We start from the raw sequence: 19,128 nt of genomic DNA, 5'->3' as shown, positions 1-19,128 counted from the left end.
CAGAGCTGTGATTCAAATCTCAGTTCATCCAAATCCAAAGACGGCATTTTCAGCAGCTTCATTTTTCTCAGACAGTGGTTTGTGGGGATGGTTGGATAAATATTTCAAATCAGGATAGTTCCAGAAAAATTGGGTCATACGTTTTGAGTGTTTCACATTATCTTGAATTTCCAAGCGTTGACTGTATAAACAAAAGTTGTTATCATAACAAGTCAGAAGGAGAAAAACTGCTGATGGTGCCACGGGGTGCCTTCTCCCCAGGAGCACACAAAGTACTCTCACAATATATGCTAACACAAAAGGCATTCACAGCACACAATAAAACGGGATTTGATATATGTCCTGTTACTCGCATCAATGGAAGATACAGACAGCTCTCAGAGTGATTCTTTTGCAATTTGAATTATTCACTCGATCTGTGTCTCCGAGACCACAGAGTCACCTCCTGACTTCCTGTCTGGACCACAACTTATTTCCCAGTGAAAGTGTTTCATCACATTACTACACCAAGTAGATGTCTTTAGTATGTCTATAATTTGAAAGTAAATGCCTGTTCCTCCACATAGATAAAGCACTTGGAACAATAACTTGTACGAGGTAAACACCGTAGAATGTTAGCTGTTATTTTTATTGTTACTGGCAAATAGAGAAACAAAATGGAAGCTGGAGGCATCAATATTGTGTATGACTCACTCCTAAGACAGGAGGTGACATAAGCCAACATGATAAAACAGAGAGTGGTGGTACAAAATAGGTGATTAATAAATATATGTTGAATGGAGACTAGCGAACAATACAGTCAGGATGGCTAAAGGTGACCCCAAGAAACCAAAGGGCAAGATGTCTGCTTATGCCTTCTTTGTGCAGACATGCAGAGAAGGACATAAGAAGAAAAACCCAGAGGTCCTTGTCAATTTTGCAGAGTTTTCCAAGAAATGCTCTGAGAGGTGGAAGACAATGTCTGGGAAAGAGAAATCTAAATTTGATGAAACGGCAAAGGCGGATACAGTGCGCTATGATTGGGAAATGAAGGATTATGGACCAGCTAAGGGAGGCAAGAAGAAGAAGGATCCTAATGCCCCCAAAAGGCCACCGTCTGGATTCTTCCTCTTCTGTTCAGAATTCCGCCCCAAGATCAAATCCACAAACCCTGGCATTTCTATTGGAGATGTGGCAAAAAAGCCGGGTGAGATGTGGAATAACCTAAATGACAGTGAAAAGCAGCCTTACATCACTAAGGAGAAACTTTCATCACAAAGCTGAAGGAGAAGTATGAGAAGGATGTTGCTGACTATAAGACAAAAGGAAAGTTTGATGGTGCAAAGGGTCTTGCTAAAGTTGCCAGGAAAAAGTGGAAGAGGAAGATGAAGAAGACGAGGAGGAAGAGGACGAGGAAGAGGATGAATAAAGAAACTGTTTATCTGTCAAAAAAAAAAAATATATATATATATAATTTGAAAGGGTGGATTAATAAGTAAGAGTCTCCACACTAAACCAGGAGGATCTACAGCAAATTTGTAGATGTATGTGAACAGCAAAGAAGGCTGAAGCAAGAAAGGATGCCCGACTTTCTTGGGCTATACACCCCGGGAGCAAACCAGATTGCTTACAGAAACAGTGCTAAATTTTCTGCCAACAACATAAAATAAGCAAATACAGTCACCCCTTATATCTCTGGGTCCAGGACCCCAGCACATACCAAAATCCAAATGCTTAAGTCACTGATATGAAATGGCATAATATTTGCACATAACCTCTGCACATCCTCCCATATACTTTAAATCATCTCTATACTACTTATAATGCCTCTTACAATGTAGGTATTATGAAAACAGTTGTTATACTGCATTTTTATTTGTATTATTTGTATTATTGTATTGTTATTTTTTATTTCCCAACTACTTTTGATCTGCAGCTGGTTTCATGCAGGGATATGTAGGAGCAATTGTACAAATTAATGATACCAGTCACTCACTGTTAGGAAGTCTTGTGCTTTACTTTAGATAATTTTTTTTTTCTGCTGCTCATTGCAGTCATAGGCTCCATTGAAGAAGCCTCGACAACAATGCAAAATAACATTCCTATTCACTGGATTCTTTTGGTACAATAACAAATAAGGAAACGTGACTAATATACCCCCATCTTATCATTTTCCTGTAGTAATAAGCCAGCTATTTGGAGACGGTTGAATATATTCTTCCCTTTCTATACTATTCCTTTCCTAAAACACTTTTGAAGGCTGTATTGATCACAGGAAGTGTCCTCTAACTGCTTCATTCACAACTTGCTCTCCACAGGCTTCTGAGGAGAGCGCCCTCATGCACTCTGAAATTGTGTCCTAAGACTCTCACCAAGGCTTTACCATGTACTGGTTAACATGTTCAAGCTCTAGCCAGTCATTACCAGGGGCCCAGTCAAGTCAAGTGGAGAGTACGTAGGTGACATAGCCGTCTAGGGACAGTCCAGAATGTCCTTTTACTATGAGTCTTGGCTCACTGGCCAGTGGGGCAGGCAGAAGGTTATGCTCTTTAGCTCACCAACATGAATTCCAATGAGTTAAATAAAATGATGAGGGGTTGGGTAGTCATGAGATTCACAATCCCCAGGATCTCAAAGACTCAAATATAATACAAAAGAGGCAAATATCTTAGTTGCAGGGTCTGAGGTCATGCTTGGACAGTCTACAGGGCAGTGTAGAGGGCTTCAGTCAAATGCATCAGGTGGCAGAATGGCTTAAACAGCAGGACAGCTCCTCTTTCCTCTGATGACACTGAGACAGTGCTGCTTAGTCTTCTTACTCCTGGCCAGCTGTTTGGGTATATCTCCTGTTTATTCTGAAGTTATGTCTTTACTGTATCAACCTTTCAGAAAATACACTCTCTCAAAGAATTTAGGAGATTTTCAAGAGAAGATTTGGGGGAATAAGGCCTGTGTGTCAAAGACTCTCTGACTGCTGCTACCACAGCCTAGCAATACCTACGGAACGGCAGCAGTCATGAAGGTCATTAATTTTAATATTACAGTGTGGATTTTTGATCAAAAGTAGGGATAATAATGTATGAAATATCTAAAAATTAGATGCAACTATTTCAAAAGTCAAATGGATGCAGGTCAGAAAAGTTCAAAATGGAAAATTTTGGGTCTAACTTAAGTCAGTGGTTCTTCATCCTGGCTCCACATTAGAATTGACTGGAGAGCTTTTGGGAAATTCACACTACAGATAAGTTAAATCAGAGTATCTGGGAGAGGAACCTCCAACACCGGTATTGTTAAAAGCTCCCAAGTGATTCAATATGCAGTCAGGGTGGAAAAGCACTGGCATGAATTATTCTGATTGGTTCCCTTGACCAGAGGTTCCCAAACATGGCTGATGAATGCTGTTGAAAACACAGATTCCTAAGCACAGAGGGATTGAATCAGAGCTTTTAGGGGTGGAGGTGGGTGGCTGAGGGAATTGGTGGTGCTGGTAATGTGGTGGCGAGAGCAGGAATCTGTATTTTTAAGAGCTCATTCTGGGAAACCACTTCATTTGGCAATTCAGACTCCTAGGAACGATTCTGACCCTCCTTGTTAAGGTTTGCTAAAACTAGGTCAGGCCACTCCATTCTAGATTGTTTTCATTCTTATTGAAAATTTTCCTTGACCTCGCTTGATACAAAATAATTCAAGTTTGTTTTCCAGATGATATTTTCCCTGTCAAATTTACAAGCTAATGAGACTGCTTTGATAAAGATATGTCTTTGTTGAAATTTTGAAATTCTTCTCTTGTTATGCTTTATGAATGCTTACACCATAGGTCTTTCTAAACTAGGAAGAATGCAAAGATATTAGGATTTTTAACTGAGGTCCCTGGTAGATAGAATTCTCAAGCCCTGTCATTATTTATCACCTGTCTTTCCAGTCTCTCCCTATAAACTGATTCTTCTGAAAATTTCCCATTAGCAGGCATTACAGACTACTGTTTTCTCCAAAAGGACTTCGGATGCTGGGGCACCATTCACTGACACCACTTCCGGAGCAGCAGGGTGACTTCCTGATTTCCTAATATGTTTGTTTCCATGGGCCAGCAATATTTTATTCTTTGTGGTTTTGCCAGCCTCTTGATCCACCCTTCTCCTATAATAGAAAAAGTAAAAAGGCACCCTCTCTGCATTTTTCTTCAGTCTCTCTGGGACAAAGCATACTTCCTGTTCAGTAGGGAGGCTTCTCCACTGGTTGAAAAGTCTACTTCCCACTCACATGGACTTCCTCTGTCTGAGCTGATGGATTTTAAACTCTAGGATTTTGGTGCTGATCCACTTTGTCTTGTTTTGTTCTGAGGCTTTCTCAGAATGGAATTACATGTTTGAGTCCACCTAACTCTACCAGAAGTAAATAATCTACAAGACTCTGAAGTTTTGTTTTTTTTTTTTTGTTTTTTTTTTGGATGGTACACAGTATTCCTGAGTTCAACACTCTAGGATCTGCCTATCCCAGGGCTGGGCAGAAAGCAGGTGTTTATAAAATAGTAGGTGTTTATAAAAGGATATTTCATCCCTGGTAGTCTAGTGGTTAGGATTCAGAAAAAAAAAAAAAAAAAGATATTTCAATAAATATCTTTAATTTTACCTCACTCTTATCAAAGGGCAACACCAGGCCTTTGTATCAACAGTTCTTAGGCTACATGTTTAAAAATGACTTGCCTCTTACGTCAGCAGAATATAAAATTTACCTATCCCAGCTAAAGATACAACTTTTATAGTTCTAAATACCTAAACTTTCCATAGAAGTTTTGGCCTAAATTACAATAAAGTCTGCCTACGTTGATCAAAAGTCCATGAAACAGTTCAACTTTACACTTCAGTCCACCATTGAATATGACTGTAGTCAATGCAGTTTTCTCATATGAAAGAGAAATATTGGTAAAGGAAACTTTCCAGGGAAAATGAACATCAGAGCAAATAAGGTCAAAAGGAAGAAAACACTGAATACTGACAATCTCCAAAAACTCACTTTATACTCATAGAGAGCAGATATGCAAAAGTAAGGAAGTGATTTAGGGCAACATCCCATCTTAAACATATTTGTTTTATCATGCATCCACCACAGGGCTAAGCAGAAAAAAAGAACACAGAAGAATTTCAAAACTATAGTATATATTTTTCTTTTTTCTTTATTTAAATTGTTTTAATTTTAGATTCAGAAGGTACATGTGCAAGTTTGTTACATGGGTATATTGCGTGATGCTGAGATTTAGGCTGCTATTCATCCCATCACCCAGATAGTGAACATAGTACCCAATAGTTTTTCAATTCTTGCCCCGCTCCCATCCATCCTTCTCTAGTAATCCCCAATTTCTATTGTTGCCATCTTTATGTCTATATGTTTAGCTTCTACTTAGTGTTTAGCTTCTACTTAGAAGTGAGAACATGCAGTATTTGGTTTTCTGTTTCTGTGTTCATTAGCTTAGGATATGGCCTCTAGCTGCATGCATGTTGTTGCAAAGGACATGACTCTGTTCTTTTAGGGCTACATTGTATTCCATGGTGTATATGTACCACACTTTCTTCATCCAATGCACTGTTTATGGGCATCTAAATTGATTCCATGTCTTTGCTTTTATGAATAGTGCTATGACAAATGTACAAGTCTTTTTGGTAGAAATATATATTTTCCTTTAGGTATATATGCAATAATGAGATTGCTGGGTCAAATAGTAGTTATATTTTTATTTCTTTGAGAAATCTCCAAACTCTTTTCACAGTGGCTGAATTAATTTATATTTCTACCAACAATTTATAAGCACTCCTTTTTTTCTGAAATCTTGTTAATATCTATTGTTTTTTGACTTTTTAATAACAGCCATTCTGACTGGTGTGAGATGGTATCTCATTGTGGTTTTGATTTGAATCTCTCTGATAACTGATGATGATGAGCATTTTTTCATGTTTGTTGGCCTCTTGTATGTCTTCTTTTGAGAAGTCCCTGTTCTTATACTTTGCCTACTTTTTTTTAATAGTCTTTTAGGAAAATAAGACAAATACTATGAAAGATGAAATAAACATATAATGTTGTACCTGATTAGATACTCAGAAATTGGAACAGAAAGCAAATTTTATAATGGTTCAGAGACATTTTCTGGGAGGCTGTTGTCATGGATCAAGTGGGATTTGGCTGGGCCTCCGAAGATAACCATAGCTAAGATTTCAAAATAATAAACTAATTATACCATTAAAAAAATACCTAAATGCTTATAACTATTATATCATCATAATCTCACAGTTGCTCAAAGTAAGGATTAATACAAAAGTTGTTTATTAAAGTGTAGATGTTTTAAATTATTTTACCTTTATGTAGCAAACACAGACTGGGTTTAGAATTTCTATCAGATGCCATGCAAATCTGAGAGGCTTGGATTCCATAGATGCCACTGTTGATCCAAGCAACCAAGCTTAACTCTGAACAAGACTCTCAAGAAAGCCGCTGTCATGACGTGATATTGACTATAACCATCATTATCACTCATTCTCCAAACTACATTCCAAATGATGTGAGAAATTAAATCTGCTCTCAAAGCAAAACAGATTTAATGGTGTTACCATTATGGTGATTATTCAAAAGAACATACTGTAGGTTATAAAAGTAATGGGAAAAAAATGAATTTTTTTTCTTTTTTTCAGGCTATGGCATCATCACTGAAATAAATCTATCCTCTTATAAAGAGTATTTAAAGAAACCAGCCCTGACTTTGGATCAATGACCTCCTACAGCATTTTTTTAAAATCCAGGTCCATTGTTCTTCAATCACATCTCATATAAATGGTGTACTTTCAAGGCTTTCTTGGGCCCCAAAATTTTCATCTGATTTGGGGTCAAGGAGAATTAGGCTGAATTAATCCTGATTGCTTGTTTTGATGAGCCCACATTATAGAAACAAGGAGTAGCATGGTGGACAGAGAACCTAAGCTTTGGTGTCAGAATGACTGTGTTTGAGCACTGGATCTGAGCTGTGGTGCCCCTCAGTAAGTTGCTTAACCTATCTGAGCCTCAAACACCTCTTCTGAAAATAGGGATAATACATAATATACAAGTACATTATAAAAGCCACATTATTTAGTAGATTCTCAATAAACAGGAGTGATGGTTTAGGCATCATTATTAGTATATACTTGTATTATTATTATTTCTGATGTGATTCTGGACAAATAAATCATTGGCTCTTTCCAGGCTTCAACTGCCCTGGTTGTGATGAGCGGAACCTATGACAATTTCTACGTTTCCTTCCAGTTCCAGGATTTTGTGAAGGAAATCACATCTGCTACCACCAATATAAACCACAAGCACAAGTTATGAATTTCTGCTGAACAGTAGTTCTACTTCTGCATTAATGGAAATTTCACAACTTACTTAAAGAAGACAGAGCAGCAAAGGCAGAGAGTTTCCTAGCTATACAATTCACTGAAATATACTCTTCAATCTTGGTTCTCGGTGAAAACTCATTTTTGGGGGAAAGAAAAAGAATATCATCTTTTTGTCATACCAATGCAAATCTAAGAGTTTAAAATTTAAAAAGAAAAAGAAAAGAATATCATCTTTTTGAAACAGATAAACAGCCCTTTATGAGTTCCATAAGACTTTACCTGTATTTACTCATATAACATTCATGTTATTTTCAGTGAGTTTCTCACACAAGATTGTATGTAGGTCATGGACGATGGGGCAGGGAAGGGGAGGCAAGCTTTGGAAAGAAAGAGGACTTGATTTTATTCTCAGCTCTCCCACCTGCTGTGTGACCCTGAGCATCCATTGTCTTCTCATCAGGAATAATTGTTTCTACCATTTAGGGGTGCTGTGTGTCAGCATTGCAGCAGGCCCAGAGCAGAACAGGGACTCAATCTCAACTATTTTCTTCTCTTCCCTACTCCTCAGGAGCAAGGACTGCACTGGAGTCTTCTTGGTCAAAACAGCTCCCAGCATTTGGTAGTCACAGAACAGGTGTTTAATAATTATTTTTTTTTTAATTGAGTGGGATACACATTCTTCCAGGAATCAGCTGAGTTTCAGAGAAAACCAAAAAAGTCACTTTTTAATAATAACCAAAATAACGACATGTGGACATTTTATTCCACATCTAGAATCAGGCTGATTTTAAAGTAACCCTTCCCAAAGTTTTCTGATGAGTGGTCCTGGAGAAGAGAGTCCCACTATCAAATGTGCTTGAAAAAGCTGGTGTTCTGAGCATGCAGTATCCCCTCACACTTGAAGAGTCACTGTGTCGAATAGTAAGTTAAAGGGCTTTAAAAAAAAAATGCCACAGGAAAGAAACTTGTTTTGCTGTGTTTAAGCCATTGTTTCCCAGTAGTATTTGACCTTAGAACCCTTTGAAGACAAATGGAGATATGCTATTTTCTTCAAGGAAATGGGGGAAGGGAGAGACAAGCATGTTTAATATATTTAGATTTTTAAAGTTACTATAAAATCTGCTTCAGAACTGTAGTCACTCAGGGAGTGAGAGCAATATTTAGATATGAATAAGAAACTTTGAATGAGGCTTAACAATAGAAAACTCAACATAATGAATAAGTGGACAGAGCTCTGCAGGAAATAGTGTTCCAAGATATTTCAGGGCTCTTTCTCCAAACAGGTATTATTTATTATCTGGAGAAATTATCATGATGAATGAGCTAGCATTGACCAGTAAGCAACAAATAAATAGTTTAAAATAAGCTATTTTAAAAATCCAGTGTTTGTGACTGACTCTGAGCTATGATTCCTAAAATGACAAGTTTAAGAGGAAAATAAACATTTGAGATTTAATGAGTCTCTATGTGGCAGATAAATTTTAATGTGCACATTTAGGTCTAAATATCTAAAATCCACTGACTTTATGTATTTGTTTTGTCTATTAAATGAGAGCTATGGTGTTAGTTTCCAGAAACAAAAAAGTGGGGAAAAAATCCTTGTTTTTTTGAAGCTTAAAGTTTAACATAAGAAAAAAATATAAATAGAGAGGGAGGGGGAAATAAAAGAAAATATCAATGGGGGGAAAAAAAGAAAAAATATAAATATAATATCATAGAAATAAGTGTCAAATTGTACCTACAATAAGTTCTATGAAATGAGAGAGCCTTGTGCTCCGATTTCTACTTTAGATGGTGAGATCAGGAACTGCACATGCTTTGTTCACGGTTGTATTTCCAGCACTTGGCACAGACCCCGGCACAGAAAAGTAGCTCAATAGATATTTGTTGAGTTATTTGCATGAATGAATATATGAATGAAAGGATGAGAGTGTACAATAGGCGGATCTGACACAGAGTTCTCGAGAGGATTCCTAAATGAAGCAGATTTCTGAGGGATGCTTACTTTATTTTATTTATTTATCTTTTTGAGGCAGGGTGTCACTTGCCCAAGCTGGAGTGCAATGGCGCTATCGCAACTCATTGACGCCTAGGCCTCCTGGGGCTCAGGTGATCCTCCCATCTTAGCCTCCAGAGTAGCTGGGACTACAGGCACACACCACCAAGCCTGGCTAATTTTTGTTTTTGTTTTTGTTTTTGAAATGGAGTTTCACTCTTCTTGCCCAGGCTGGAGTGCAATGGCACAATCTCGGCTCACCACAACCTCCACCTCCCGGGTTCAAGCAATTCTGCCTCATCCTCCTCAGCAGCTGGGATTACAGGCATGCACCACCCCACCTGGCTAATCTTGTATTTTTAGTAGAGACGGGGTTTCTCCATGTTGTTTCAGCTGGTCTCAAACTCCTGACCTCCAGTGATCCGCCCGTCTCAGTGTCCCAAAGTGCTGGGATTACAGGCGTGAGCCACCATGCCCGGCCTAATTTTTACGTTTTTTCTAGAGATGGTGTTTCACCATGTTGCCTAGGCTGGTCTCAAACTCCTGAGCTCGAGCTATCTGCCTGCCTCCAGCTCTCAAAGGGCTGGGATTACAGGCATACTTATTGAGTCAAAAGAGAATTCCCGTGCAAGGGAGAAACACAGCCAACGTAAGGAAAGGCAGGAAGGCCTGGGAGTGGGTGTGGTTGCCACAAAGAGAGATTGTAGTCATCAGTGCAAAATAGGATTGGGATTAAAGGTGGGGTTGGGGACAGGTCCTCTGAGATCACTACTTGAAGAGTCTTGTTTTTATCTTAAAGTTGAAGGGAAACCTCTGAATAAGCCAGAGGGAAAGGTAGCATAATCAGATTTGTGATTAAAATTATAATCCGGGTAGGGAAGAAGGAGAAAACGAAAATACAGGTGGACTACATGGGAAGCTACTACAATGGTGTGAGTGAAAGATGATGATGACTTGGAGAAATGTGGGCTGTGAAATCATAAACAGAAGGACGGAGAGATGAAGGACAGAGAGATATCAAGAACAGCTCTTGAATTTCTGGCTTGCATAACTGGACAGATGGTGTCCTACGACTGAGTTAGTAAATAATGTCAGGCATGGGTAGTTCAGTGACTCATGAATTCAGTGAGACATAGCAAAAGAATTTTGGTGAATGACTAGGGCTCAGCAAAGAGAATCAGAAACAATCCATTTGTCATCATTCTTTCTTCCTTCAGATATCATAAGTGAGCACCCATTTTGGCCAAGGTAAGCATTGCTCCCTAAGGGCAATGATGAGTGTGTGTTCCTGAATCAAAGGGGAAAAAGAGGCCAACACAATGATGGGCATATGAGAAAATGTTTTGGGAGTCACCATACCTTCCAAATGCAAAGACAAACTGTGACTCTATCTGGAACATTCTGTGGTCTTAGCATCATTTCTTTCTTTCTTTCGTTTCTTTTTTGTTGAGGTGGAGTCTCGTTCTGTCACCAGGCTGGAGTGTAGTGGCACGATCTCGGCTCACTACAACTTCAAGTGATTCTCCTGTCTCAGCCTCCCGAGTAGCTGTGACTACAGGTGCACGCCACCACACCCAGCTAATTTTTGTATTTTTAGTAGAGACGAGGTTTCACCATGTTGGCCAGGATGGTCTCAATCTCTTGACCTTGTGATCTGCCCACCCAAGCCTCCTAAAGTGCTGGAATTACAGGCATGAGCCACCGCACCTGGCCAGCATCATTTATTTTTTAAAAATCCATAGAGAGCTGAAAAATGACCGTAGAAATGCAACTGAAACAATACATTTTTGAGTGTTAAAGAAGGTTCCCTAAAAGTTCACTCAAAAAACTGAAAGCTGAGGAAAGAAGAGATAAAATCCAAACCACCAAGGGTTTAATTATAAATTGGACAGTGACGCTGCCCTGAAGTTTGGAGAGCTAAGTTCACAACAAATGAAAAGAGACACAGACTAGGCAGGAAGGGAGGCATCACAAGCTGGTGGGGTGGTTTAGAGAAGTGCTTCTCAAAGTGTGTTTAAACTCAAATAATTGTGTGCCTCTATCATAATAGGACATTTTCCTTCCAATGAAATGATTTTTTGTCCAACAGTAGAAATATACAAATTACCCAGGTTAAAAAGCATGTGGAGACAAGAGGATACACTCAAATGCTCTCACGGAACATGCAGTAGATTTAAAGGGAGCCCTGACTGTTATGTACACTGTGCCCTACAGGTCTTTCTGAACCCAAGAGGAAAAATATGTCCTTCAAAAACAATGTAGTGATTGACGTCAGTAAGTCTGAAGTAAAACAATTAAGTGCTTTCAAGTCATTTTGTTGCAAACAGTTATGCATTGAGAGTCAGCTATATGTCTGACATTATCCTAGAAGTTGTGCAAAGGCAAAAAGTTTAAGAGTCAGTTCCTAGCCCCAAGACATAGACAAGTGATTTGTTAGGCAATGCATGCATACATGAAACATGACAATGTTCGGGGCAGCATGTGATTGACTGCCAAAGTGTCTTGAGCAGGAAGTACCAAGGGAGGATGGAGATGAGAATAATCAGGGTTGGGTGGAGAATATCTGAGGAAACTGCGCTTGATTTGGGCCTTGAAGAGTCATTGACTGGATTTGGCTACGTCTAGGAAAGTGGAAAGATCGATCCCAGCAGAAGCAACAAGAACAACAGCTTGGAGGTAAGAAGGGACATGGCATAATTTTGTGTCTGCAGAAAGTAATACAAAATTGGAAAATAATATTCATTCAGTCTATTAGGGCAGGATCATGGGGAGATTTTGACAATCAGTTGAGGAGACTGGAATCGGAATGTATTAGAAGACTACATATGTAAATATTTGTATTTGTATATGTACATGTGTATTTATTTATCGGCTGAGAAATATGATAACAGTAGCTCATACATATGTGTGTCTGCAGCAGGTAGCACCTAAATTTTATAAATATTAAAGAATTTTGGAATCAGAATATGTGTTCACCTTACTCTTTTATTCAAAAACTCATATTTATCCAAACATAGCAGGATTCTTTTGACTTGGAACTTTCAGAAGATGATGTTAGGATTTTACTAATAATAATTCCATCCACACTCTCAAGAATTGTATGCAATTTATTTTTCTAGTTATAAACAATGATCTACAAGAGATCCTCACTGTGTTCTACTAACTAAGCAACTAATCATAACACTTTATCTCTGTGGCTAAGAGCTATGGAAACAGGTCTGATCCTGTCTGAGGCTCTTCCAATGTGGGCATAATGATTGGCATATTATGATGCCGAGTTGGGCTGGAATGTCCATGTCCTGCTTCAGGGTCTTTATTTCTAAGTCTAGGTCACTGCTCCTGCCACTACTAGCTCAAAGCATCACCTTTCTAGATTGAGTTTTTCATAAAGGTCAGCTTCCCTCCAATAACCCCCTCAAATGCTGACCATAGCTTTACTGTGTCTATATGTGCCTTCTCCCTAGCAGCTGCATTTCCTTTGGGAGAACAGTGGTCTTCTGTCTGCTGTGGCAAGCAAGTCACTTCTTCTTGTAGTGAGAACTGAAACCAGAACCATCATGTGCCACTTCCTGGACACCTCCTATTAAATATTAAAGTCCCCTTCCTCTCACCACAGAAACTGGAGTTTAGTGGTGAGAGGCACAGGTTCTTAGATTGTAACATCACTTACAACCTGCCAACTGCGTGCTCTTGTGCAATTTACATTTCTGTGTATCAGCTTTCCTTTTTCTTTAGAATGAGATATTAATAGTAGCAACCCAGAGTTGTCATGAAGCTTCACTAAGTTTTTATATATAAAGAGAATTAAAACAGTGCTTGGCACATAACAATAACTCAATAAATGTTGGCCTATTATGATTATTGTTTAATCTCTTTGTGTATTAATATCATGTAGATTATATATGTACATCACTCACTAGCTAATTAAAATTCTCCATTCAGAATTGATTCTAACATTTAGATTTTTATTATCATTTGACTAGTTATTTGAATATTTCTATCTATATTTACTCAAATGCATTTATATGAAAGGCAATAACAGCATGAAAGAGTACTATGTTACCATTCAGTCTTAACCTTTCTAACTGTGTGGGGGAATAAAAATCTTGCTAAGAATTAGGAAACTACAGAAGTCTCTTAGCACCCCATGCAACTGACAAACCTGAAGTGGAATAAAATCTGATATTCTTAACTACTTTAGTTGCTATGTTCTTGCAAAACTTCTAAATTTATAAAAGGTGTCCACCAGCTAGTTGAGAAATCTCTCAACCTGTGCTCCAGGAAGAGCTGAAACAATGTGAAGCCATGTAATTCTTATAGATGACCTTGTTATAAACACAGAACTTTTGTATATGAAAAAATTAAAAGGCAATACAAAATTGAGGATACTATGGGAGGTCAGGAAGGGGTGAGCTCAAATAGGCTTAAATTGTAGTATGAAGGATGTGGCATAAATATCAGTAAACATTCATGAACAGTAAATGCTATTCAAATGGGGTCATTACAATCTCCTTCCCCAAGAGCCCTCAGCAAATGTAGATTTACAAGTAATCCTGCTTTAGCTCGATAATTCAACGCATACCTTGGAGACAAAGGGAGTGGATTTGATTATTTTGTTAAGGATCCTTTGGCCCTCTGATGTTATAATCCTGAGATAAACCTCCTGGTATTCCTCAATCTCATGTTTCTCAACTAAAAACAAGAGAATGGTATGCTAAACTGCGTCTACAGGTCTGAGAGCCCCGTGCTAACTGTGTTGTAAATAGCATGGACTCAATGCACTTACTACTACTAAGGGAAGTTGGTGACTTGAAGGAAAAGGAGGAACTCTGAAATTTAATTTTTAGTGTTTTATTAATTTTAAACTTAATTTAAATTTTTAGGAATTAAATCTTTTCTAGCGTTTTTTGATTTTAGAAACATTTACTTGTGACCAAAAGCATTCCACAATTTTTTAAAAACATGTTATCCCATTTCAGTAAAGTTATTCTTGAAAAAGAATGTTGACTAAGGAAGCAAAAACAGAATTATAAGGCTTAATCAGGCATTTATTTTAAAAGTATTACAGTCACCTCTTCAGAAAAATATATAGCAGTAGGCACTTCTCCCCATCCCCAACCCCATGATCCAACCTAACTTGTAAGATCTCCATAAGAAATGTGTTACTATTGACCTCATGAATAGCCCAGCTCGGATTTCTAGTTATGATGTATACAAACTTGGAAAATTATTAAATGAATACCTCATACATCTTTTCTACTGTTATTTTACAGAGAAAAAATTTCTCCCCATTGTATTCATTTGACAATTATTTATTGAGCACATAAAATATGTCAGGTGTTGTGTTAGACATGACCTGGACAAAGATAAAAAATAAGCAAACAAGAAACTATGCAATGATGATGTGTGCTGCGATGTAAATAGAATGATGGGATAAGATGGGTTTGAGCAAGAAGGGCTACTAAGTTGGGTAATATTACCACCCTCAGCCTCATTCCATTCTCATTAATTTCTCTCCCATGTCCTGCTCTGCTCTGTACAGTGGTGGGACTGACCCACACAGGCATTTCACTATCTCCTATGCTAGCTGATTTATGGCTGGATTTAATCAAAGGAACCACTGCCGGGCACGGAGTTGCGTGCCTGTAGTCCCAGCTACTCAGAAGGCTGAGATGGGAAGATCGCTTGAGTCCAGGAGTTCTGGGCTGTAGTGTGCTATGCTGATTGGGTGTCCACACTAAGTTCGGCATCAATATGGTGACCTCCTGGGAGCGGGGAACCACCAGGTTGCCTAAGTAGGGGTGAACCGGCCCAGGTCAGAAACTGAGCAGGTCAAAACTCCCCGGCTGGTCAGTAGTAGATACCACCTGTGAATAGCCACTGCATTCCAGCCTGGCCAACATAGCAAGACCCTGTCTCTTAAAAAAAAAAAGAAAAGAAAAAGAAAAAAGAAAAAAAAAAGAACCATTGATGTGAGATTGGAGTACTGGTGGAAGGGAAAAGCTAAAGTATTTCTGCTCTGTTTGTCTGCCTTAGATGGCATCTTCAGCAGCACTACCTCCCCTCCCTGGCTCTCACCACGTATTTGATGTAGTTCCAACTTCCGCTGTGGTCCCTGAACTCCAGTAAACTCACTTCCACTTTTTGTCCCTCTGGCCTAAGATTAGTAGTGACTTTCTGCTTTTATTAATCTCTGGGTTGTTTTACCATCTCCTGCTTGGCTTCTTAGCTTTTCAACCACATGCTAAAGCAATACTATGTATTATATTTTCTGTGTTTTATATACTTAAGCAGGGTTGCATTTTCCTGGGTGGACTCTGACTGAGACAATGAATCAAGAAAGGCTTAGCTGAGGAAGTGATATTTCAGATAAGAACTAGAGAATTAAAAGAATCCAGGCATGTGATGCTCAGGAAGGACAGTCTCAGCTGATGAAAGTGAAAGTCCATAAAGGAAGAATAAACTTGGACGCTTCAAAGAGCATAAGGGAAGCTAGCATGGCTGTAAAACCATATGTAAAGGGGAGAACAGTTAGAGCTAAAACCAGAGTGGCAGACAGGTGCCAGATCACATGGACTCCTATTCTAAGTATGAGGGAAATGGACATACTCTGATACAGATTTTTTTTAAACAATTAATCTGGCTTCTTTCTGAATAATGGGTTAAATGTTAGAAGAGAAGATAGTTCAGGGTAATAACAAAGAGATGGAGAAAAGTGGACTGATTCACAAAGAATTTTGTAGATAGAACTGACCCAGTTTATTCAGTGGTGTCAATGTCAAGAATGAGAGAAAGAGAAGAACCAAGGATGACTCCTCAATTTTTATCTGAACAACCAAATGGATGATGACATCAACTGAGAGGAAAGAATGAAGGGGCAGCAGGTTGATGGGAAAAAAGAGCTCTGTTTTGGACCTGTTGGGTTGAAACGCCTCTCAGACCTCCTGGTAGAGATATATAAAACATAGTGTGCATATGAGTCTGGAGTTCAGAGGAGAGGTTAGAGCTAGAGATATACATTTAGGAATTGCTGGCATAGTAAGTGGTTTTTAAACCTGTGGTTTAGATAGCATTGCCTAAGAAGAGTCACGTTGGAAACAATTCATTATAAGTCATCAGTTATTGTCCCAAACACAGGGTTTTGAAGAGGGAAAAGCCATTAGACATACCACATTAAAAAAATAGACTTTCAAAAGAACAAGTAGAAACATTGTGGAGTAGAAACATTGTGGGATGTGTGTGTGTGTGTGTGTGTGTGCGCGCGCACGTATGCGTGCGCGCATGTGTGTGTTTGCTGAAAAATAGTCTGAGAACCCAAAGGCTAATGCTACACTATTTCATTAATGTAGACAGCTTTTCAAATAATTGAGGAGGCATGACAGATTGTCTGAATGGTTTTTGCCATTTATGTGGTCTGAGTGAAACAGATGCTAATTAGAAACTCTTTTCCTTAGGAGACATACATGTTCCCAGAAAATCAGTCATATTTGACACACTGTCTGAAATGAATGTACAAATATCAATTGACCCTGAATATTACAAAGTTTTAACAACTCATCTTCCATTTGCTATGTCCTTACCAAAGCAAGAGTTGATCATTACTCTGTAATAACCTCTCAGGTATTCTGAGTATAGACACTGAGAAATCTCTAGCCTCTTACTGTCTTTGACGTTTCACGTTCAGAAAGGCGGCCGAGCATGATATTGACTTTAAGTAGCTCACGTTCTTCTGTAGTTCTGCTGCCATGGTTCTGCTTGGATGGTGCTCAGCTTCTCTCATCTGGACCACATTCTTCCTTCTGGGCAAGCCTTTTTCCAATACCATCCCCTTCAAGTGTGCCCTCAGTGCCATCCCCAAAGCATCTTGCTCTATTATCCAGAAACCTCTAAAATGGTTTTCTAATTAAAACCTAATTTCATTTTCTGTATCTCTCATCCTCCAACAGAGCATCCTGTACTGCCGTACTCAAAATATCAACCCCTGCACACCTCCAAAACATCATGAGCTGCTTGTGTGTGTGAGTAAGATTCCATAGGATTCAGCCTAAAGTGTGTTCACCATGCTTTGTTCAAACCATGTTTTTAAACATTCAGTGAATAAAAGGTTTAAACCCTGAATAAAGATTAATGTTTATCTTAAGGATTTAGAGTTATAAAAGAGGCTTTATTGCAAATCAAGTATTGATCAAATATAGGGAGAGGGAAAGTAAACTGAATGAGTTAATCTGTGTTTATTAGCTGCTTTCTCCTAATTAAAAAAAAAAAAAATAGTAGGTGGGGGAGGTGTGCCTCAGGGTTTGAAGATGACTTCAGCAAAATAGAGAAGGGGATTTTTTCCCTCTGCTTTTCTGATCAGTGCAAGAAAGGAAAAAAAAAAGTAAGGCTTAGTAAGCATAGAGAAGAAATAAATATAAGCCTTCCCAAAAATCATAAGGCAACTTTATTTCTCAAAAAGAAATATCAATTTTGAGAATTAGAAAAGAGCAGGGGAAAGTGAACAAGAGATCTCAAACCAAATATCAGATAAAGCTCACGCCGACATAGGCGGATCACCTGAGTTCAGGGGTTCAAGACAAGCCTGGCCAGCATGATGAAACCCAGTCTCCACTAAAAAATACAAAATTAGGAGGACATGGTGGTGGGCACCTGTAATCGCAGCTACTCAGGAGGCTGAGGCAAGAGAATTGCTTGAACCCATGGGGCAGAGGCTGCAGTGAGCCGAGATCGAGCTACTGTGCTCCAGCCTAGGCAAGAGAGTGAAACTCTACCTCAAAAACAAAAAACAAAAAAACCAAGGACATATTTACAATATCCATAGAGTGCACTGGATGCTCGCCAGGTAAGAAGAAATGAGAGCTTTCTACTTGGAAAAAAGGGAAATTGAGCGTACCATGATGGGGGAAAATAAGATACATTATTCTAATCATTTACTTGTCACCAGAGTTTCTCTTAATGACACAAGCTACCTTTGTTTAGGAAACAAACTTGAAAGATTGTTTTGGGTGGAAAAAAATGAGACCCTCTCCTAAAACACAGTGTGTAATATGGCATTATTTTTTTAAAAGATTAGGTAAGCTGTTCTTCACAAAAAGCTAATAGTTCTTCAGTGATGAGGGTAAGAAGGAAGAGAAAAGAGGGAAGGAAGTGAGAGAAGGAAGTAGGGAACTAAGAAACACAGCAGGTGGCAGAGCCTGTAGAAGCAGGCTCCATGAGAAAGTCCCAGGGGTGTCGTGGCTGGAGGTCATTTGTGAGCAGAGGGGTCCATGCTCAATTTAAAGTTGTCTCTAGTGCTGTGACAGGAATCCCCTGCATTGCTGGAAACCTTCAGTAGAGTCAGCTACACGTGTGTCAATGTTTACAGAAAATATCAAGGTAATTGGCTTTATTCAAGCTTAGAATGACCTGGAGCAAGTAGAAAGAGGAACTGGAGGAGATGATGAGATAGGAAAGAAAACAAGCACTCCTGCAGTCCCCTTCCCTGACCCAGTCTCTGGATTTATTGGGGAAAATAATAAGAATGTGGGATAAGGGACCAAACTGCTTCCTGTTTAAATCTAAAGAGACTCCCCCAACTCACATTTTCATTTGGATTATGTAAGCACTGATTAATAGTTAAATTCATTAGGAGAAATTATTTAATTTTGAGCCTTGCAAAAACAGTAGTTTATAATTATCTTTAATGAAATCTGTAGTTTTTTATTAAGGAGTCACAACCTGTGTCAGATATAAAAAATGAAATGTGGACGGGATTGTGGGCTAAATTTTCTGGGACCCGGCAATCAACATCGTAGA

The 19,128-nt window shown here is 38.7% G+C and overlaps 1 protein-coding gene and 1 pseudogene across 2 annotated transcripts in view; both read left to right on the top strand.

The window, feature by feature from the left end:
- The first annotated feature begins 784 nt into the window (after positions 1-784).
- LOC108287460 lies at positions 785-1,408 on the top strand (annotated as a pseudogene).
- A 10,461-nt stretch (positions 1,409-11,869) lies between these two features.
- Positions 11,870-19,128, top strand: part of DAB2 (DAB adaptor protein 2) — a 92,055-nt gene continuing 84,796 nt past the window's right edge. For both annotated transcript variants that reach the window (XM_037730447.1, XM_037730446.1), the window contains exon 1: positions 11,870-12,012. The gene's annotated coding sequence lies outside the window, so the exon portion shown is untranslated. The remainder of the gene's footprint in view (positions 12,013-19,128) is intronic.

The sequence above is a fragment of the Cebus imitator genome, unplaced genomic scaffold (genome assembly GCF_001604975.1).
Source record: "Cebus imitator isolate Cc_AM_T3 unplaced genomic scaffold, Cebus_imitator-1.0 Scaffold344, whole genome shotgun sequence".
NCBI lineage: Eukaryota > Metazoa > Chordata > Mammalia > Primates > Cebidae > Cebus > Cebus imitator.
The sequence above is the reverse complement of the archived record's forward strand: the minus strand, read 5'-3'. Positions and strand labels throughout refer to the sequence as shown.